A 21,337-nucleotide genomic window follows, 5' to 3' on the forward strand; every position below is an offset into this window, starting at 1 on the left:
GTGTGATTGCAAGTGAGTGTAGATTTTATTTACAAATAATTATTAAGAAAATACAAGAAAAAAAATCGTATCTTCGTTTTTCCAGTAGCCCCAAACTACCTCTCTTCAGCCTGATACTGATTAAATTTCTGCCTCAGGAGATTGAGCAATTTTACTGCTGATTGTATGTACAAAATAAATCAATGTCTCAAGGAGATATATGACTTTCAAAATATATTATAGCATCAGTTACAATAGCCAAGAAATGGCAACAATTAAAGAGACCTTCAACTGATGAATGGATAAAGAAAATGTGGTACTATTGATAGGCATGCAAAATGGAACAGTATCCAGCAATAAAAAAGAATAAAATCATATTTATGACTGTATAAATACAACTGGAGAGCATTATTTTAAGGTAAATAGTGTACACAAAGAAAAGAAGTTACTGCATGATCTCATTCATATGTGTAGTATATTTTTTTAAAAAAAGATGTTGTAGAAGTTAAAAAATAGAATGGCATTTACCAGGGAAAGGAATGGTTCCTGCAGGGGAAAGACAAAGGTTGAACAAAAGGTTGACCAAAGAATATGAAGTTACAGTTTGGCAGAAATAAGAATTCTTGATGTTTTGTTTTATAGTTGAGTGACAATAGACAATAAAATTTACTATACATCTCTAAAATTGGGTGAAAAAAATTTTTCACCACAAGAAAAATCATAGATATTTGAAGAAATACATTCAATCGGACTCTGAAATGATGTAATATACACATGTAATAAATTAGCAAATATATGCTATTTTTATGTATTAATTCAAAAGATTAACTTTTAATAATATACTGATCATTGGACTGAGCACTGGTGAGGTTGGAGTATTGTTAGAATAACAGGTAAGATCAAGAAGCACTTTTCCGGGGGCTGGGGATTTAGCTCAGCGGCATAAGTGCCTGCCTTGCAAGAAGGCAGTCGTGAGTTCGATCCCCTGTACCGATTAAAAAAAAAACCCTTTTTCCTTTTCGCATAATGCTTCTACTAACAAGTAAAGCAACACTGATCAGAATGCTAAAGACCAAGCTATGATTGTCTGGCATTTCTGTCACTCCTGTTTGTACCTAAACTATCTTGATTTAATCTAGGGCTTTTAAAATTCTTCCATCATATATTTCTTAAATTAAGTATTTGTACTTACTAGTCCTGAAGACTGTTTGAACATTAACACATGACAGAGACCTAGCTCATCACCTTGTCCACGTGGTGATTTCTGATGTCAAATGTGACAATCTCACGTTCTTTAGTGATCCCTGCACTTCTCGAGTGTGTTGCACAGGTGGTCGAACGGCCTCATGGGAGAACTTGATAGCAAAGCAAAGGACGAATCCCCACGTTCTGACTCAAATGAGCGTCTAATGAAACACTCCAGGGATTCATTTTCATATTCGCATTTCAAACTCAGCTCTCATCTTAGGGAAAAGAAAACACTGGGTTACTTGTTTTTCTCCCTTATTTCATTTTAAGTCATTTGATGCAGTAGAGGTTATTTGTAATTCAGTATCAAGTAAAATTTTTGATATTTAGCAGGCAATATATCTATTTACTGATGACATTAATGCTTAGTCATTCTTAGTCTGTTATTTTTCTTTTATTCTTTTTCAATCTCATTTTTGATAACAGCAATGTGTGTATTACTTGTTTTTAATGTTATAAAATGTGTATACAGAAATATAAAGCATTTCCTATAACATAACATTTTTCTAAAACCACTATTTTTATTCTCTGTAGGTACATACAGTGCTGAAATTATGATAAAAGTACCAATTTTGAACAATATTTTTATTTCAACATGATATAACAAAGATTTGCTGGATATTTTCTGTTACATTTATGACAACTCATGTATGCTGATACTATTTTCCTGTTATATCGGAAAACCTATCCACACAGAAATTTAAGAACTATGCCTAAATAACGTATGTTATGTTATATTATATTATATTACTGTCTCAGTCATTTTACTGTCATTAAACATAACACCCAACACCCACAAATTAATAAAAGAATGGAAGCTTATTTTTGTTTCTGGTTTCAGCCCATGTCAGCTGACTCCAATGCAAAGAGAGAAGGGCAGAGGAGGATGGCTGAATCTATGGTAATCAGGACGCACAGAGTCAAAGGTCAGCCAGGACAGGGACACAGCCTTCCAGGGCAGGCCCTGAACTCACCCTCCTCCAGTGAGGCCACACCCCCTCACAGCAAGTCAGCAATGAGCACAGCAGTGAACTGCTCAAAATCACAAGAGCCTTTTGATGGCATTCTAGTTCTGACCCATAGGAATCACACATGTTATCATATTTATATTCATAATATTCACTGAACTTTTCTCAGAGAAGATGCAAAAATACTCAGTTTCTTCAACATGACATGTTTTATTACTCTCCTACATTTCTGAATGCACTTCAGTTTTAATCTCTATCAGAGGAAATAACATATTCAGTTGCTTAGCTGTAAAAAGTTTAATTCCTGTCTATCCCTTACAGGCCCTGATCACTAGCGAGTAGTGTGACAGATGAGGTTTAATGGACTCTTCACTTCTCTTCTAATATAGTTCAAGCTAAGTTTAAATTTCTTATTTGTGTCTTAAGTTTTCACTCTTGTCCTGATCACAGCTTTTCCATCACCCAGATGTCATGTTTGAACAGTGCCAAGCTTGTTGTTTTAAGTTTCGCAGCCACAAAGCCTCCTTGTCACACAATTACATTCAGTCTGATTATCACCTACAAGCCTGATGATAGGACCACGGAACACTCGCTCCGGATGATCTCTAAGCTTCTCACACGTTAGGCATACAGACCTCAGTCCATGTTCCTCAAACCAAATTCTAACTCCTGTTCATAGCCTTTCAGATTTTATTAAATTTTTGTGGCTGCTCTTCTTAGGCATATGTACCAGCTCCTCCTATCAAGGATATGAGAAGTCTTCTCAAATGCGTCTTCTCACTGTCCCCCTACCCTTTCTCCTCCCTCATCATCCTTGTGAGTTGTTTTGACAGCACTTGTCGTAAACAAAATTGTATTACCTTTTGAAATGTGCTGCTGTCTCCAGTAGAATGTAAGCGGTGCAGGAGTGGGAAGGAACCTGATGTGTCATGTTCACTAATGAGCAGCTTTGGCTCAAAGTCGGCCCATAAATATTCATGGAATGAATGAGTGAATGATGTGACAATTCTTTGGAATTTTGGGCTATATGAGTCTAGCTTTCCTGACACAGGGAACTACATTTTTGAGAGAGAGAGAGAGAGAGAGAGAGAGAGAGAGAGAGAGAGAGAGAGAGAGAATGGGTTTCCTTATGTAGTTCAGTTCAGGCTGGATTTGAACTCACGTACCCCAGGCTAGCTTCAGACTGATAGTTATCCTCCTGCCCCCTCAGTCTTCTGAGTGCTAGGATTGCAAATGCGCGCCTTTGCACTCAGCAGAACAGTATTCTTAAAATAGAATATGCACATGAATTACAATCCTGTTTCCAAAAGTAAGACTATAAGGAATTGTAGTAAATTCTTTTCCATTTGACTTATTGTCCCCCAGCTTACCATGATAATACAAACGATGCAACCACAGCAAGGAAGACGTGAGGTAGCTAAATGTGTGTCTTTTTCCTTTTCTTATTCTGACTTTCAATGTCTTTCTCATAAGTTTTGACTGAGAACACGAGCGCTATGTAAACAGAGGATAGATACACTCACACAGGCGCATCACAGCAATGCCGAGATTGTGTTTTTAGGGTCGAGTAGCTGGGAATACAGCCTCTGGGGCAAAAACTGTGAGAGGTTGGCAGGCAGAATACACCCTTCCAAATACATCTGACCGCTTCATTATATTCATGATTTTAGTTAAGATTTCAAGACATAAAAAACATTAGGATCAAAAACTTCCAGTTTATAAAGGAGCTATGCATTCTAATTATAAAGTTTTGCTTCGACTTAAAAAAAAAATTCTAAACTACTTCTGTTTATTCTAATACTGTGCCAAAGGATCAGTTATGTATATCTAGCAATATTCCTGGAATGCACTTTAAGAAAACTGAGAAGTTTGTTTTTATTTGTACTATGAATTTGAAAAAGTGAAAATATATTGTTGGACAGTGAGATGTTCAGTATAGTAAATACATTGAAGTGAATTGGTGTGCATGCCCGTATGCAAAATAAAAAATTATGGCTTAACACACTTACTTTTAACCACAGTCACCAAATACAACAAATAAGTGAACAAGTGAGTCTTCCAGCTATAAGAGCATGTGTCACATGTCCTATTACAGTTAGTGGAAGAACAATTAGAATATTAAAAGTTTGTACATGAATGTATTTTCCTAATACCCATAATTGGACTGAGATCACCATATTTTAGTCATCAAATGAGTTCACTCTTAAGGCTCGGTTATGTGAGATAGAGATTCATGCCTAAAATATCAAGGCTAAGTCTATGATCTGAACCTCAAAAACTCATAGTTTATATCATTTCAAGATGCAATAATGGAGAAGTATTTGAATGCTAATGTATACTCAGACATTGACTATAAGATAATTACCGCCTATTCTGTGTACAAGCTTGAGTATATGAGTCTAACAGCAAGGAATTTTGTGCATTAAACTAGAACAATTTAAAAATATACTGGGTATATTTTCATACTGCATATCTTTGGTATGTCAAGATAATTGATTGAATTTTTATATACTGAATTTTAATTATTGCAACTCTTGTCTCCCTACTAATGAATTTAAAACTTAAAAATGTTTTTTTTAAAAAATCAGTTTTCCAATCTAGGGAAAAATAAAGACAATGTATTATAAAGAACTATATGATATACTCATCCATAAAGTATAATAAATACTATAATTTACATGTCAAGGCTAGTGAGAAATAGTATCTCAGCACAAGCTACCTTTAGAACTTCACACTTAAGACAAACACAAAGATGAAATTAAAGACAAAAATGATGATGCCAACAGTAAAGTTAAAATGCTAAATAATTATATAAATAAACATAAAATACTTTAGAGTTAGAAGAAAATTCAAGAAAAGGAAATCAGTAAAATTTCTGCATCATTTTTGATAATTCAAAAGCAATTATTCTACTGTATTTTGACTTATTAGCATAATAATTCAAAACTAATGGGTGGTAAATTTTTTAAGAATAAAATGTATTCTTGAAAATAAAACAGACCATGCTTTTATTTTTAAAATCATATAAAGTTGTGTAGAATTTACACAAAATTACTCATAATGTTGACAACCTAAACACTATTCAGTGGAATAAACACAAAACTTATAAGCCAAAACTTAAATTTTATATTTTTCTGCTCATTTGTGTTTATAGCTCACAGTTCAAAGAAATCTGACTTCAAGTAAATTTTCATGAAATTTTTTCCTGAACCTATCATTGAGGCACTAAAGAAACAAACTTGTGACATATTTAGACCTTAAGTCACTGGGAAAGACAATTTCTTAAGTAAGATTAAAACGAAACAGAATATGAACTTAAAAATTGCCCATACTTATATCATTTAATTAATTGCTTGCCTTTCACTGTTTTAATAACCATTGTTCTTTGGTAGCTGTGAATTCTAGTGCCTTTTTGGGAATACCACACATGGATGATTGTTAGATAAAAATACAATAGGGTAATAAAAAAATTTCCAGAAACTTAATATGCATCGCCTTTGGGTATGAATGAAATACTGCACTTTCTTTTGTCAGAGTGGTTTTGTAGATAGAACCTAGACTAAAAGATTTTAAACATTATAAAAAGCCTTAAAGCATGAATCTGAAGACATATGACCCTTCCAAAGGGCCATTTAGTTGTCCATGTGCTTAAGTGGTGATGTCAGACAGCAAAAGTACTAGAGGAAAACTTTTAGAGCTTCTCTGCCATTTGCTATGATTTCACCTCTACAAATTCATATTCAATTAAAAAGAAAGTGATCTTTCTGGTTATTGACAGTATAACAAATAACTCTAAAAGCTATTTCATAAGCTATATTTTTCTTCCTGGTAAAACTGCATTCAAAATACTCAATGATCATTACTGAAAAGCAGTGCCTTTTTTACATGGTCATTTGTCATAGAATCTTAGGGTCCACAACCAACAATTCCAGACCATTGAATTGTGCAGGTCTTTTTCTTTTCACTCATAACATACTAGCAGAGTCTGTCACCTCTGCAGACAGCTAACAAAGTCAGAAGAAGGATTTCCAATCTATTACTTGCCTCCAGCTGCTGTTTCTGTTCTGTTTCCATGGAAATAAAAATCAGATATATAAAATAATATTAAGAATGAAGTACTTTTACTTGTGAATTTTTCAAGCATTTTGTTTTTTGAAGAAAAATAGTCAGTTCTTTACAAGTTAAGAGATGAAATAGGTCTTAATTAAAAAAAAAAAAGTTTTTGTTCCAGACACCAAATATTTAGGAGACCGTGTATGTTCTGGAAAGAAAAACAAAAATTCACTTGACTTAAAAGGAACAAATCATTAATGTGTATTATACTTTGATACCCTCATTAGTTTTCAGTGCAGGTCAGCTCTTGGAAGATGTCATCTGTCTTATTTAGTTTTGATAGAAGTGGACTAGTGCTTCTGGAGGCAGAGGATCAAACTCTGTTATGAAATAGAGTGCACCCTGGTACCTGAAAACCGTGGTGCCTGTTTTGAAGCAGATGGAGTAGACCCTATGTGGCTTCATAGAGCTGCACATGTTAGAACCTTTCTGTTATGCGCTGCATTTTGTATTACATGTTGTTCAAGATCGATTCCTGCTTCTTTCAGTATGTTTGCTGCCTTCTCCATTTCTTGAGGTTTTATGACATTTAGAAATCCTATGAATTCACAGAATATATAAGTGAACAGGGTGGTTAAGGCCTGGGATTTGAACTCAATTTCTGCTACCTTCTCTTATTTGCTCTGAAAAATTTAAATGGTTGGTTTCAAACCTCTCAAGTCCATTTTCCTACCCTACTGAATAGAACTGATAAGAGTTTTACTTACTGTGATTGGTAATAGAAGTGTGCACTGCATAGCAAATGTGGAAACTTAATTTATATAAATTGAACAAAAGTGATAAGAAAGTGTTATCACTTTTCACTGCTGTGCAACTGTAGTCATTCTGCAGATTAAAAATGTGTTAAAATCATTTTCATATATAGTGTTTGGAATACTTTTAGTCATTGATAAATGAGTATATTATTTTGATGCACTTATAAAAATGAGGACTCGAGATGATTCAGTTTAACAACTGTTTGTATGATGGTACAAAAGTGATATACATTCAGTGAACTCTGACACATACTCCATATTTTTATTTTTCTTGGTCCAGTGATAGGTGGAATGCTGGTCTCTGGAAGTGCTGAGCAGTGACAGAAAGGGATCATAAAAACAGAAAATCCATACTCCATAATTTTTCATAGGAAAGGTTTATAAAATATGCTTCTACTTATAATGTTTTCAGTTTTCAATAGGGCACAACCCCATGTTGAAACATAACATTTTTGCACATAAAGGAGCATACACATTTAATTCAAAACTCTTCCAAAATAAGTTAGGACAATGAAGAGAACATGCTATTCTATATTAAAACATTAAAATTTTCATTGACCTAAAAGTAACTTGGGAAATTTTGGCATATACTCACATGTACATTCTGCATGTATTCTATCCTTTCTGATTATCCTGTAGCTAAATGTCCTGCACACACTGTTGAAGACTGAACTCAACTATGTAACACAGCGGGCAAAATCAGGGTCAACAGCAGCAGAATCCCAGGCCCAAAGCACAAAGGAAATGCTTGTAATTTAGTTCCCGGTGCATTTGATCATATAACAAGGTGCTCTGCGTAACATTCCTTTTTCTTTTTAAGGTTATTGGTACCATTTAAATATACATAATGCTCACAGTCGTCATAAGAAATTTGTACCTGTACATGATCAATCTTTATGTCTCTTTTTTTCACTCTCCTCCCCTTCCTTAAACCTTTCTTCTTCTCCTTTATAAAGCTCTATTTTCATTTTGTCTTTCTTTTCTCATTTTTCTCCTGTCCTTACTTTGCCCCTCTTCGCTCAGTAGTTCTCCTTTACTTTCGAACAATTTCTTTCTATTTAACAAAATCTATACATATTTTGGTTCTTATTTACACTTCTAATTTATCACACCAGAGGGACAATGTGATATTCACATGTTTGTTCCATTTATTTCACTTAAGAGTATGGTCATGCACTCCACCCACTTAGCTAAAAAATTCTTAAAAAAGAGGCAGACCCAGAAATGACTCTAATTGACCTGTTGACCTACTGGGCCAATGTATCTGATTTTCTGTTCCAAACCCCCATCTTCTTTCCAGGAGCTCCTCTCTTATAAAGGAGAGGACATGAATATCACAGCACTCACCTTGTCTGCATCCTGGTGCTCCCAGAGGAGTTAAGTTCCTGCAAACAATCCCAAGTCCTGGGAGAGTTTAAGATCATTGCTCCCAGTGGTCAAGGATGTGCCCAGCTTCCAGCCACACTAGACTAGGTTCTGCAGGTTTCAGGCCTGCCTGGCCAATGCCCAGTGACCTTTTTCCAATCCAGAGAACTGTACTGCCAGAGGAGGGAACCTGGTTGCCTTGGGGGTGAGTTCATGCTCACCATCCTGAGCCCTGGGAGAGTTAAGATCATCGCTCCCAGTGGTCAAGGACTCGCCCAGCTTCCAGAAACCCTTGCCTAGACTTGGGAGGTTTTGTGTCCCAACTAGATTACACCCAGGGACCTTCTGCAATCAAGGGAATTCCAAGCACAGGAAGTGAGCTCCAGCCCATGTGTCCTTCCCTGGGGAGAGCTTTGGACCATCATCCACAGTGGTTAAGTGTCCGCCCAGCCTCCTGGAACACTGAAGGGGGCACCAGCCTGATTGTGGACCTGACTGGACCATGCTCAGCAACCTTCATTCAGTCCTAGGAGCCGAGAGCATAGGAGATGATTTCCAACACACCCTTTGGAACAACACTTGAAACACAGAAATACAAGAAAATGACAAAATGAAAGACCAAAATGCAACCTCAAACCTCCAGCCCATCCCATGAAAGCCAAGGAGCCATCTACATAGAAGAAAATATATGCCATACACCTGAAATACCTGAAATAATGGCAACTGAAAAAAAAAAAAAAAAAAAAAAGAAGCAACTCTGGGAAGCTTTAAAGGAATTCAAACTAGAAATAATCTCCCAGGTAAAAGAAGAAATGATTAAAGTAATGAAAGAAATGCTGAATATATCTAAAGAAGACACAGTTAAAAAATTAGAGGAACAAAACCAAAAGAATCACTGGATGAACAACATAAGAAACAAACAGAATACATAAAGGAGATTCAAAGAGATATACAGAAAATCAAAAATTAAACTGAAATCTGTAAAAACTACCTCAATGAAAGTGAAGATAGAATTTCAGACCTCAAAGGCAAGATTGCAGCTAGTGAACAGGAAAGGCAAGGTCTATTAAAAATATCAAGGAATCAGGAAATAACAATTCAACAGCTGCAAGATCATGCAAAGAAAACCAACATACAATTGATAGGAATAAATGAAAAAGAAGGGGATAACCCAAATGATATCAAGAGGCTATTTACAGAAATAATAGCTGAAAATTTCCCAAGCATGAGAATGGAAACTGACATATGGATTGGTGAATCATATAAACCCAAATAGCCATAAACAAAATAAAACTACACTGAGACATATAATAATCACCATCCAGAAATCCAACCTAAGAACAGAATATTAAAAGCTATTAGAAAATACAGATCACTTTTAAGGAAAACATCAGAATCACAGCAGACTTCTCAACACAAACAATGAAGTCAAGAAGATCATGGAGTGAAGTATTTCAAATCCTAAAGGAAAATGATTTCCAACCTAGACTGATATACCCTGAAAAACTGTCCTCCAAAATGGATGGATAAATAAGATACTTCCATGACAAAGAACAGCTGAAGAACTTCATGATCACCAAGCCAACCCTGCAAAGAATACTGAAAGACAGTTTAGATACACTTAGGAAAAAACCAATAAGCAAGGCAGACAATTAAACAGAACAGAAAGATAAAAGTGCAACAGCAGAAAGATAACATGTCAACAATAAACCAATATATAACAGTTATAACCATTAATGTAAATGGTCTCAGCTCACCAATTAATAGAAACAGACGGGCAGAATGGATCAAGATAAGAAACCCATCTAACCCAAAGGAAACTCACAGACTGAAAGTCAAAGGATGGAAAACAATACTTCATGTAACTGGAACCGAAAAAAAGGCAGAGGTTACTATTCTGTTTGCAGACAATGTGAACTTCAAACCAAGAATGATCCTAAGAGATAAACAATGTCACTACATATTGGTCAGAGGAAAACTTCAAGAGGAGGAGACAAATATCTTAAATATATATGCACCAAATTCTAGAGCACCTAATTATATGAAGCAAATATTAACAGAAATGAAAAATAAATTAGCAAGAACACAATTGTAACAGGAGATCATAACACACCATTGACACCAAGGGACAGATTAACCAGAAAGAAAATCAGCAAGAAATAACAGAACTGATTCACACCTGTGAACAAATGACTTGATAGACATATACAGAGTGTTCCATCCAACAACATCAGAATACACATTCTTCTCAGCAGTACATGGGACATTCTCTAAAACAGTCCATATATTAGCTCACAGAACATAGTCAAATAAATGCAAAAGAATTGAAATCATCCCATGCATATTATCAGATAATAATGTCATGAAATTAGAAATTAATGATAAAAGAAACTGCAAAAGGCCCACAAACACATGGAAATCGAATAACACACTCTTTATCAATCAGTAGGTCACAGGGGAAATTAAAGAAGAAATTAAACAATATCTACAAGCAAAAAAAAATACAACTTATTGGAATCTGTTGGATGCAATGAAAACTGTCCTCAGAGGAAAATTTATTGCACTGAGTTCCCACATCAGGAAAACAGAATGAATACAAATAAACAATCTGATGCTACACCTGAAACATCTAGAAAAAGAAGAGCAAGTCAAGTCCAAAGCCAAAAGAAGGCAGGAAATTATAAAATCAGAGCAGAAACTAATGTGATAGAGACTAAGAAAACAATCCAAAGAATTCATGGAGCAAAGAGTTGGTTCTTTGAAATAATAAATAAAATTTATAATCACCTGGTCAACCTTATTTTAAAAAGGAAAAAAAAAGCTCAAATTCATGCAATAAGGAATGAAAAAGGCAAAATCACTACAGACTGTAGAAATACAGAAAATCATAAACACCTATTTCAAAAACCTCGACTCTCATATGTTTGATAACACAGAAGAAATGGACAGATCCCTAGAAATATATGAAGTACCAAAGCTACATCAAGAGGTTGTAAAACTTCTGAAAAACCCAATTTCTATAAATGAAACTGAAAATGTAATAAAGTCCTTACCAACAAAAAAGAGCCCAGGCCCAGGAGGATTCACTGCAGAATTCTACAAAAAAATACAAAGACTTAATGCCGGCACTCCTGAAACTCTTCAATGAAATTGAAAAGCAAGCAATTCTTCCTAAATCATTCCTGAAAGCAAATGTTACTCTAGTACCAAAACCTGAGAAAGACCAAACTAAAAAAGAGAACTACAGGCCAATCTCCCTAATGAACAAAGATGCAAAACTTCTCAATAAAATATTGGTAAACAGGATGCAACAAATCATCAAGATTATATACCACAACCAAGTGGGATTCATCCCAGGCATGCAGGGATGGTTCAACATATGTAAATCAATAAGTGTAATCTATCATATCAATAAAGCCAAAAGTAAGAATCACATGATCATTTCTATAGATGCAGAAAAACCTTTTGGTAAGGTTCAACACTCATTCATGATAAGAAGCTTACAGAAGATTGGAATAGATGGTCTTTACCTCAATATGATAAAGGCCATCTAAGACAAACCAATAGCCAGCATAATATTAAATGGCCAAAACCTGAAGGCCTTTACCATAAAATCAGGTACAAGACAAGGATGTCCCTTATCACCACTCCTATTCAACATAGTACTGGAAATACTAGCCAGAGCAATTAGACAAGAGAGAGAAATAAAAGGGGTAAAGATAGAAAAAGAGAAAGTTAAATTATCATTATTTGCAGATGACATGTTATTCTACATAGAAGACCCCAAAACTCCATTCAAAACTCCTAAATATAAGAAATAAACTCAGCAATGTAGCTGGATACAAAATCAGTACTCAAAAATCAACAGCATTTCTATATACTACCAACAAAATCACAGCGAGAGAAATAAGAGAAGCCACACCTTTCATACTAGCATCCAAAAATTGAAATACTTAGGAATTAATCTTACAAAAGAAGTAAAAGTTCTATATATGGAAAATTATAATACCCTGAAAAAAGAAATTGAAGACCATCTCAGAAAATGGAAATACATCCCTTGTTCATGGATAGGAAGAATACATATTGTGAAAATGGCCATTCTCCCAATACTGTTACACAGATTCACTGCATTTGCAATAAAAATATGATCAGCATATTTCATAGATCTCGAGAAATAACTCCTAACATTAATCTGGAATCAGAAGAGACCTAGAATAGCAAAGGCAATTCTAAGCATCAAAGGAAAGGCAGGAGGCATCACAATCCCTGACTTAAACTTATACTACAAAGCAACAGTAGTAAAATCAACATGGTACTGGAATCAAAACAGACCTGAAGATAAATGGAATAGATTAGAAGATACAACCACAACTACCAACACATTCACCACCTTATGTTTAATAAACGGGCCAAACATGTTCCCTGGAAGAACTGTCTCTTGCAAACTGGCTCTCCATATGCCAAAAACTAAAACTAAACCTCCGCTATCACCTTGTGTTTAGAAACACTAAATCTGTTAGGAGGCAAATTAGGTAAAAATCTTGAAGACGTAGGACTAGGGAATTCATGAACAGGAGTCAAATTGCATGGGAAATACTTCCTAGAATCAATAACTGGGATCAATCTTATTAAAAAAAAGTGTGTATGTCAAAATAAATCTCCAGCATAGTGAAAAGAAAACCCACAAACTGCGAAAAAAATCTTAGTGAACTCTAAGGACTCTGACAAAGGACTTCTGTCTAAAACATATAAAGAATTTAAAATATTAGGTCCCCTAAATTTAAAGGCTCAATCTAAAAATGGGCATCTGAGATGAATACACACTTCTCAGATGAAGGAATACAAATGGCAAACAAATACATGAAAAAATGTTCATCATAATTTGTCATTAGAGAAATGCAAATTAAAACAACACTGAGATTCCATTTCACTCCAGAAAGAATGGCCAGGATAAAGAAAACTACCAACAACAAATGCTTTAGGGGCTTTGGGAGAAAAGGAACTCTCCTGCACTCTTGGTGGGAGTGTAGACTGGTGCAACCACTGTGGAGATCAGTCTGGAGATTCCTCAAAAAGCTCTGATTGGATGTCCCATTCAACCCAACTATTCCACTTCTTGGAAAATTCCCAGAAGAACTGAAAACATCATACCACACCCATGTTTATAGCAGCACAATTTTTAATAGCCATATCTTGGAAACAACTTAAGTGTCCATCAGCTGAGGAATGGATAAAATAAGTGTGGTATTTTATACAATGGAATACTACCCAGCTATAAAGAATGATCACATTGAGTTATTTATAAATAAATGGGCAAAACTTGAAACCATACTCATAAGCGAAATAAATCAAACTCACGTGTATAAATACTGTATAGTGTAAGAAATGGTAAGAGTACATAAGGATTTATGGTAATCATGATTCCCCATTACATTGCTTTGAAGCCTTATAATGTTTGCATTCATTAGTTGAAATGATTTTATCCTGGTTTGTTTGATTTTATTATCTGTGATGTTATGAACAGCTATTTTGAAGAAAACAAGACATTTTAATAGCCAGTGTTGATTTGATATCATCTTACTCTGAAGTTTTACCATGCTTTTGTTATTCTGTTTCCATTATTGGATTTTATTTTGTTTGATAGTATAAACACACTTTCTAGGGAAAATGAGATAATATAGCAGACATTGTTCATTTTCTATTATTTGATTCTGAATACCCTGTAATACTTTCATTCTCTTGAATGGTTTTATACTATTTTGTCATGTTTGATACTATTGTATATAAAGTTACGTTCAACTATTTCAAAGAAAGAGACATTATGTTAGTTACTGTTAATTACAGTTTGTCTTATGGTGAAAATACTGTGTTTCTTACATTGTCCTGTTCTTATCTGCTTTGTTATGTCCTCTTTTGTCTCAATCTCTTTAAAATAAAAAATAAAAATAAATAAAAATTGTTAAAAAAGAAATGTTAGATATATGGTAGCTAGAAAGTGTGAGAAGAAAACTTAAAAATCACTGTCGTTCAAAGTTAACCACAGGCTACTGTTTCTTTTTCTTTACTTGAATCTCAGCTGTGAATGAGTTCCTAAATATTTCCTTTATTTATCCCTTTGTCCTAAAATGTATTTACAAATTATTCATAAATTAGGTAAGAAGTAGACAAACAGGCGTTTTTAAAAATACATAAATGTTATTCCATATGAAAACGTAAAATAAATTAGTAAAATTTACTATTGATAAAACTAAAAATGTCAGTTCTAAATGTAGCTAATTAAAATAGATGGGAAAAATATTCTATAAGATAAAACTGCAAAGATGTCTTCTTGGCAGAGTTTTATTCTTGGTTTTGATTGGTTTTAGTCTGTTTTCAAATATTTGATTGCAATATGTATGAAGATACAGACAGCTATTTTGGAGAAAATAAGAGACATTATGGTGGCCATTACTGATTTGCTAGTGACTGATCTTGAAAGCCGTTAACGTTCTCATTCCTGTGTTTTGATTGCTTTTATACTATTTTGATGTGTGTGAAGGCATGGACAACTATTTTGAAGAAAACAAGAAACTTTATGGTAGCCACTGTTGATTTTCTGCTGTCTTTCTCTGAAATCCTGTGTTATTTGCATTGTTTTAGGCTGCTATTTCTTCTGGGGTTTTTTTGTTTGTTTATTTGTTTGTTTGTTTGTTTTGCTTTGCTTTACTTTGTTTTGTTTTATTCTTTAAAATAAAAAAAGAAAATTTTATTTGAAAAGTCCAATATACAATATACATTATATATAAACATAAACACTATAGAGTATGATAAAAATGATAGAAACAGCAACATATAGTGCACAATATAAGAAATAAGTATAATTTTCAATGTCTGGGTACTGCTAAATGATGGCATATATCTTTTCTCCTCTTTCGAAGATGTTCTTTTGTCAATATGTTTCTCATCATTGTACTGTGTCTGGTATGCATTAGCATAGTGTTTAGGTGTCTTTATTTTTTAACTTCTGATAAAATATCTATTTTCCTGCAACTATTTTTTGCAGTTTTACTATTTGAGATGTTCCTATTGCTTGGCGTAGGTTTTTTCCACTGTTGCACCATTTTAGTTTTATATGTGGATTTACCAAATATTTACACTTTGTAGTGGTGATGGATGTTTGTATAAATTCTGGGTTTTTTTCCCCTTATTACACATAACCCTGTTCCATCCAATCTTGCATAATCCACCGCTGCACTAAGATAGTCCCTAAGTAGTAGATTATGAAGTTAGGATATGAGCATCTTCAGCTCTAAGTCACTGTCAAAGTAATAGGTGAATTCTTCATGAATGTTTGGTGCTTTGTGCCCTGGCAATGAGTAATACTATTGGATTTCTTTAATTCTGGATAATCTAAGAAGACAAAAAAAATTATTATGGTTTCAATTTGTGTTTTCATGATTACAAGTCAGCTGAACATATTTGTACTCACTGGCCACTCCTGTGTTTTTCTTGTTATTTCATGGGCATCCTATATAAATTTTACACATCATCAACCATCATCATACCGAAATAGCAAATACCTTTTCTAGTGTGTGGCCAGATTTCAACTATTCTTTTTTAGTTCTTTTAAGGAAAAATGGCTTAGAAATAGTAGTTTTAATCTTACGTTCAGCTTAAGAAAAATTTGTGCCTGTTAATTTTACATAGTGTGAGCTAGAGTACAAATATATTTTACATATTTTATATATTTTATCTTTGAATTTCTTATTATGATAAATTCTCAAGAATCATCTTAGGAAATCAAAGAATTTAGCATATTTATAACTTTTTAAAAAATATTTTGCCATATTGGTTTCCCCAGTGAATATATCATTGTACAAATGTCAGCAGTACTAAAGCATATCAATAGTATGTTAAAATGCAGAGGCTTTGCTATAACTTTGTTTAATATGATAATGAGATCAAAATGAAGGCACATTAAGATTGCTTTCATTTTCAATTTAAGACTCAATGTTAATTTCTCCTTAATTATATAGAGGCCAAATCTGTGACATTTAGGTTAAAAAAAATCTTTCTTTTGATTTACAGAGCTAATTCTATATGTGTACATTTGTCAATAATATAACATTTTTGTAACTAATCAACAATGACACACACTTACATATAAAAAAATAGCTCCAGTGATGCAGTCAGTTAGCCTGAGGCACTTATACAAAAATACATTCAAGGAAACAACTTTAAATTGTAACTAAGTTCCTATCAGCTGCCGACCTACATATAAAGGGACAAAAGTGATTATAGAACAGATATAGATAGATAGATAGATAGATAGATAGATAGTCATATATGAACATGCATGTACAATATGCACAAATAAAATATTAGAAGGAAAATTAAATCTGCAGAAAAATAATGGCTTAGTGCACTGTATCACAGCAGCAACTTTACCAAATACCTTACATACAAACACAGTGACTGGAGCTAAAATGAAGTAGGTGACTTCAATAGACACCGGGTCTCATTTCACTAGATAAGAAAAAGTGCCACTTTCCAAGATGCGGCTTTTAAGCTTTCAATGTGTGGATTTCTGAATGAAGCTAGCATGAATTAGAAAAGACCAATCACCGCGAAGCAGGGGCATTAACATTCCTTTGATATTTCCACTAAAGTTACTTCTCCTGTGAGCAAAATAGCTGCTGCCTTTGCTCTGAGTTGGCAGCGTGATCCATCCGAGGGGCTGTCTGCGAGCTCCGTCCTTCTCGCTAATTTCAAGCTCTGCTGAGCAGCTCGGAGCCTGCAGTGCGCAGGGCCTGCGAGACCCTGGAGGGGGCGGGGGGCTACCGGGGGTGATCTCACATGGGTGGGGGGGGGGGGAGAGCGCTGCCAAGGGCAACTCAAGCCGTGCTCCATCCTCCCTTCCTTTCTCCCTCTGTCCTTCCCTCCTTCTTCCTTTCCTTTTTCTTTCCTCTTCTTTCTTTCTTTCTTTCTTTCTTTCTTTCTTTCTTTCTTTCTTTCTTTCTTTCTTTCTTTCTTTCTTTCTTTCTTCCTTCCTTCCTTCCTTCCTTCCTTCCTTTCTTTCTTTTTCTTTCTTTCTTTCTTTCTTTCTTTCTTTCTTTCTTTCTTTCTTTTTCTTTTTTTAAATTTCAGATATTTGAATTTCTTTTAATCAACTTGTTCACTCTGGTAAAAAATACAGAAGTCAACACCTATTATTATAAGAAAGAAAATAAAGGTGACTTTTCTTCACTTATTGTAAAAATAAAGTAGCAAAAATTATGTATCATGAGACTTGTGTAAGAGACAGCAGTTCTTTTTCAAAACATTTTCACTTAGCAATCTGTTTCATACGTTCATTTATTTCACTAGAGAAAAAGCAACTTAAATGCAACTTTTTCACTATCATACTGCAATTTTCTCTTCAGGTATTTGTGATCCTCTATTCTATGATCCCTACTTCTATTAATGTAGTCTTCCGAGTTCTCTGATGACCTTCTAGGGACCAAGTTCAAGTGAATTCATTTCAAAATCCTGTTCATAATGTATATTTATTGATTGCATTATTCCTGAAATACATGTATGTCTTATCCGTTATCAACTTTTTTGGTCATTTTTCCCTCTTAAACACTTTTCAAAATGAATATGTTTTTAAAATCTGCTTGGCAATATATACTAAAACTGCACAAAAGCAAACTACAGGGCCCAGAATTTCACAACCTAGTCTAGATTCCACAAAAGTGTATGCAAAATTTAAATGCGCTGTATACATGTACTAATATCCTACAGTAAATGTAAATATGTGCTGATAAAATAAAACAATGCATGCAATTGGAGATCCAAGTGCTTATATATGATTGTTTACAATATCAGAATTAATTTCAACTAAATGAAAAGTCCTAGACAACAGTATGATACACATGACTAGTACATTAGTAAAAATGGAATACTATAGAACACTGTAAACAATTGAACCACTGCTACGTATACCAATATCACATAAATAAGTAAAAACAAATAAAAGTCGGCCTAAAAATACATATGATGCTTTGTTTTTTTTAATAGGCACTTCAAAATAAGAAAACTAAACTTTGATGATGGAAGTAAAAACACACTTTGTAGCAAAATGCATAATATTTATTTTATTATGCTTTATTTAAACAGTATCTTACAAAAGTGATAAGAACTGTTAAATGTTATGGTCTTTGAAATTATGGTCACTACCATAGAAAAGAAAATAGACAGTTATTTAAATTCTGGAAGTACTAAAAGTACTAAATGCTGGATATGTTCAATGATATTTGAATTTTATGGATGTGAATGGTGCTAAAGCACATTTAGTCTTGGTTATTAATGCTGAGGATAGCTTGGGAGGGTAAATTGTGATCAATTGCTTGATGCATATGTCTCCAGTAAGGCACGGTGGAAGAAACTCTCATGTGCTATGGACAGCAAAATAGCTGTAGATAGCAATAATTTATTGTGCATTTCAAAGATCTAAAGAAGGAATTTTGAAAGTTTCTAACATGAAGAAAGGATAAATGTTTGAACAGATAAACATGTTAAAATTTTTAAACATTACATGATGCATATGTGTATGAAAAACAACATGGCACTCCAATAATAATATCAATATTTATACTTATATGTTTCAGTTATAATTATATAAAAATACATATCAAGAAAACAAATGAACATGAAACACATTTGTTATTGAATCTTATACAAGAAAAATAAGTGTAGGTCTAAAGTGCTATAGTCTTTAACCCATTTTCAATACAATATAACACTGTTTTGTAAAATAAATAACTCCATTATTTGAAATCTTTAAGGTAACTATTACTGTTCTGTTTTACAAGGATTAAATAAACCCCATATATTATGATTTCAAGGTTTAAAATGATAGAAATGTATACTCAATTCGTCTTATATTCTATGGCAAATCAGGCAGCAATCCCAGGAGGTCTTTCTCTAAGTGTTTTTAGCTTTTTTTTTTTTCTTTAGCTTTTTTAAAACTTTGGTACCAGGAATTGAATCTCTAAGTGTTAAGAGAGGAATTCAGATATTTTATCTTGTGGTTTTGCTACTAATAAAACAAATTTGTAGAAAAAAATGGAATGGAATATTGTGCAAGTCAAACATCGTTCATGTCCATATTCTTTTGATGAGCATTCAGATACCTGGCCCTTTATTATTTTTTTTTTAATTTTAAAATTAAAAAAGAATAAAAACAATGAGAAAATTTCAAAACAAAATCATAGAAGATTAACAGTGGTTAATATATTGTGCATTGTTATCTTCAAAGTAGTTGCTTTCTTGATGCTCAAATTTGGTTGAAACAGCACTTCCTTTCCTATACGAATAGATGAAAATATAATTCCAAAAAGTTTCATGAGGTGACATTGCTTTGTTTGAAGAATGAGTTAGGATTTGTAGTTTATACTAGCTTAAAGGTGTTGAAAATGTCTTATCACTATCAAATAACCTAAGGTGGATTAAAGATGGGTTATGTGCTTCAAAGGAATTGTAATTAAAACTTGCAAAGACTGTCTTACAGAATATCTGCCAAACTTTAATGTGAATACACTTGTTGTGATATATAGTGCACTGCACTGTTTATAAGTGTCCAACATAATGCAATGGTCTAGGTAAGAAGTAAGACTAGAGGCTGGGGATTAAGCTCAGCAGCATAGTGCCCACCTGCCAAGTGTCAGGTTGTGAGTTCAATCCCCAGTACCAGAAAGAAAAGAAAAAAAGAAAAAAAAAGGACTAACTGTAGCAATGTTTCTCCTTGGAAATACCTATGGGTACTATATGATTCAACATTTCCTTTGTCAGAAATGGTATCTTTGCTACATTACTTAGCAATTATTCTTTAAATTCTTTACTCAAAAATATACATCTGTGAAGCAATTAATATGCATGGAGTCAGCAGTCAAATGTTAGGATTATGCTGCCTTTAGAAGGTTTTCTTTTAATTTCTCTAGTTCGCATAATAATTTCTATCTTGAAAACTAAAATCTGGTTTCACAATATGCTTATCTCTAAATTAAGTACTGTATTTTTTTCTATTTAAAATTATGATGGCAGTTAAAATTAGGTAGAAATAAGTCATCATTACTTACCATAATATCCCTAGTATATTCATATTTAATTTATGTAATTATACTTAAACTTTGAAATAGAATTTTGCTAAAATGAAAAGGGTACTTAAATATAATTAGTTTTAAATTGAGTTGATATTTTTATGCTCTTTCGTTATCATATGTTTCCAGTATACAATAAATGTATTCACTGTAAAGAATTGCTACATAAACATATCACAATTTGATCCTTTTTCTCCCTTCCTTGCCATCCATTTCCCTACAGTCCCAGGTCCTCTTTCCATCTCCATAAAATCTAAGTTTCTCTTTTCTGTGTTCTATCTTTTCCTTTGCTTTTCAAATTATTTATATATTATACTTCTCAGGTAAGAGAAACTGGGCAGTATATTAGCCTTTGGTTGTTGGAATTACTTTGCTTTTCATTATGGCTTAAAGATGTTTCTATTTTCTTATAAATGCCTCAAGTTTATCCTTTGGTATGGCTAAGTGGTACTCCACTCTGTACCTATACCTTTACTTTACCCACTATCTGTAGACAGACATATATAGGTGACTTCAAAGATTAGCTATTCCGGGAGAACATGGCGGATAGTTAACAGCAACTACCGGAGGCTCTCTGAAAGGCTCGGCTCAGAAATCAGGAATGATGCGGACTAAGGAGACATGAGCCGGTAGAGAAATGCTCTGCTGACTCAGGAACGAACTGGGCTGAGAGAAACCAACTTGGAATGCAGTCCTGGTGCTAAAACAGGAACAGAAAAGCCTCGGTGTGGAGGCTGGACCCCGCGCCATTGGAAACCGCGGTTTGGATTTCCCGCCGCACGGCGGCTGA

Source organism: Cavia porcellus, unplaced genomic scaffold (genome assembly GCF_034190915.1).
Source record: "Cavia porcellus strain 051 isolate PalLab524CR breed Dunkin Hartley unplaced genomic scaffold, mCavPor4.1 scaffold_22, whole genome shotgun sequence".
NCBI lineage: Eukaryota > Metazoa > Chordata > Mammalia > Rodentia > Caviidae > Cavia > Cavia porcellus.